Source organism: Sycon ciliatum, chromosome 9 (assembly GCF_964019385.1).
Source record: "Sycon ciliatum chromosome 9, ocSycCili1.1, whole genome shotgun sequence".
In the NCBI taxonomy this organism is placed as follows: Eukaryota; Metazoa; Porifera; class Calcarea; order Leucosolenida; family Sycettidae; genus Sycon; species Sycon ciliatum.
Genome location: NC_088651.1, coordinates 20,007,153 through 20,010,337, shown reverse-complemented (window position 1 = coordinate 20,010,337; position 3,185 = coordinate 20,007,153). Strand labels below are relative to the sequence as shown.

The 3,185-nt window shown below is 47.0% G+C and overlaps 1 protein-coding gene across 2 annotated transcripts in view; it reads left to right on the top strand.

Moving 5' to 3' along the window:
• LOC135825017 (tumor necrosis factor receptor superfamily member 16-like) overlaps positions 1-3,185 on the top strand; it is a 112,174-nt gene that overhangs the window by 1,033 nt on the left and 107,956 nt on the right. The gene's annotated exons all lie outside the window — the stretch shown is intronic.

Here is a 3,185-nt window from a genome sequence, read left to right as displayed (position 1 = left end):
TTCACAGTAGACGGTAGAGTCTCGAGCTGATGAAATGAAAGTTAATAATAATAACGCCCGGCCTGAAATGCTAAGCAAAGAACGGCGGTGTTGGTTTTTCGCCCACTTTTGGGATAGATAATAATCACGTATATGTAACCCCATACACAAACAATTATTATTTAAAATTATGAAAATTAATGACCCAAAGGCAATGTGCCTATCGAGGGGTTCATTTGATTGAAAGAACAGTAGATGTATGTACAAAGACAAATAGGGATTGATGAGGAGAGAAATGGGGAAAATCAACTGCAAGGTGGCGGAATTCCTATCGCGGCCAAGATCCTAGAGAAGGTTGTCCACAAGCAAGTCACTTCGTATTTCACCCAGAATCCAGACCTGTCAGCCATACCAGCTGAACAATTTGCGTACCGCTCACACCATAGCTGTGAGGATGCCCTGACACTTTGCATAGACAGATGGAACAGAGCACTTGACAACGGTGACCAATGCGGAGTAGTCTTTGCGGATATGAGCAAGGCGTTTGACCGTGTGCAGCACACAGGTCTGCTGGGAGAGCTAGCCACCACTGGCTTATAGGCGGCACTGTCCTCAAGTGGTTCTCAGACTATCTCACGAACCGCAGCCAGCAGGGTACTGTCAATGGTGAGAAGGGTGACACCAAACCCTGTACAAGAGGGGTCCCCCAGGGGTCTGTTCTTGGGCCTTTGCTTTTCTGCGTCTACATTCGCCGGGTACCCGATATATTTCACCAGAGTGTCGTGCAGCTGTACGCTGATGATATTGCGTTCTACGTATTCGGCTCTGATGTGGCTACAATTATGCTACGCTTGCAGGATAGTATGCAGTTGCTAGAGCAATACCTTGATGAGAAAGGCCTTCTGCTCAACCCCACTAAAACACAGTTCATGTTGATACGGCGTCCTGCCCTGCCTGCACTGAGCCCAGCCCTGTACCTGACCTGTAAAGGTATTGTCATTTCCCCTGTCTCTACTGTGAAATACCTCGGTATACTAATCGATGAGCATCTAACGTTCCGCCCACAAGTAGAAAAGGTGTGTTCAGTGGTCTTCGCTAAACTAGCCTGTTTTGCTCATGGCCGTCGCAATTTATCAGCTACAGCTCGGAGAACTTTCTTCTTGTCAATTATACAGTCTACTCTAGAATATGCAAGTAATGCGTATGTGCACTGTTTGAAAACTACCCTATAATTATAACAGGCTTGTAACGGTCAGCCATATTGCGATGAAGAAGGCATTTGGTTTAGATAGAATGACCCCAACTGCATTAGTTTTACAACGGTGTCATCTGTATTCGTTTGAGCAACGAGTTAATTTGAAACTATACGTTTTGGTCTATCGCTGCTTGTCATCAATTACTAGCCCCCTCCTTCAGTCACTGTTTCTCCTGCGTTCAGTTGGCCCGCACACAAATGCTCGTACTCGTGGCCAGGATACAGCTGCCTTAGTATTACCTACTGTACATATTGGGTATGGACTGCGCTCAGTTTCTTTTCTGGCGGCAGGTCGGTGGAACACTCTTCCTCCAAACTGTCGTCAGGCACAATCTGCTGGTACTTTTGCTCACCTCACAAAGATTCACCTAGGGTTCCCTGTAACAAGGCCATGCCTGTTGGGACTCCCCTAGTCAAATAATAAATACTACTAATTCCCTTGATTGCATAAGCATAGTCAGCTGTAAATTTCCTGAGGGCAGCTTTGAACTTATAGAGCGAGGCTTCCGACGTTAGACTGGGGGGTAAACAGTTCCATAGAATAGCAGTTCGGAACATGAAGAGAGACTTGGACAGTCGAAACTCTCCCCCCCCCCCCCCCCCACACACACAATGGTTGCCTCTTTGCTCTGTCATACCACAACCATTCAATGCGGTGAACCCCTCGATAGGCGATTTGCCTATGGGTCATCCTAATAAACGTTCTTCGACGAGCGACCATCTACTGGTCATGTACATGTATTTAATTATTGTTGACAAGGTAGATCTACACACTGTCAAATTGGTGTTTCAATCGTCCGCCAGTGAGAAATACATGTACGTTGCTACGACAACAGCGCAACAAAATACGGTCATGTGGAGCGAAACTTATATTAATTTTTACAAAACTTCTGTGCGTCATCCAGACCAAAGGAAAACTAACGAATAATCGTTAGCGAAAATTAAAAGTCTCTAACTACCAGGCTTACATGTCATGTATGTGGTGACCAGGGTCAGGGAGTCGTATATACCGGTACATGTATGACTCCCTGGTGGTGACAAACACAGTGAACACCTGGCTTGCATTCAAAACTGACTTCTTATCTATAATGTATATCATTACACAAGCATGCACATGTACATTGTACAGTACAGCTCAATGAAATCCGGTCGCGTCACTCAAGTACGCACCGGGCGTTCCGCAGCCCTAGACCTGCAAACACTGGGCTGCGGAATGATGCTGGGCGCAAACTCGAGTGACACGACTGGATTTCATCGAGCAGGACTGTACTTGCCTGTGTAATGATAATACAGTGGAACCTGTCTAAGACGACCGCTCATGGGACCTTCAAAACGTGGTCTCTGTTACAAGGTGGTCTCCTTATACAGGGTCAATTGACTGGAAATAGCATCCCTTGGTCCTGGTTTCAGTGGTCTTCTCGGACAGGTGGTCGCCTTATCCGAGTGGTCGCCTTGACAGGTTTTTCTGTACTTAATGGAACGGTCTGTTTTGCGCAGTACATGCAAGTAATCTTCAGCAGCTGTGTACCGTAATGTGTGTGACCTACATACAATTGTAGTCATTGTACACCGGTATCTCTACAGGTATTCTGCCACATCAAGACTAGAGAACAATCATAAGCCCAAGAGTATGCAGGCTGTGCACATGGGCCATAGGGCCGGTCGGGCGCAGCATGCTGCCCGTAGCCACGAGCTGCGGGCCATTGTGTCGTTATTGATGTGTTACACGATTGTCTGCTTCCAAATTTAAAAAAAAGCTGAATACATTCATAGGCTGGACTGTAAGTATGACTACAGTAGCATCACCCTGAGCACAGGGCCTAGCGACTGACTACAGCAGCATCACCCTGAGCACAGGGCCTAGCGACTGACTACAGCAGCATCACCCTGAGCACAGGGCCTAGCGACTGACTACAGTAGCATCACCCTGAGCACAGGGCCTAGCGACTGA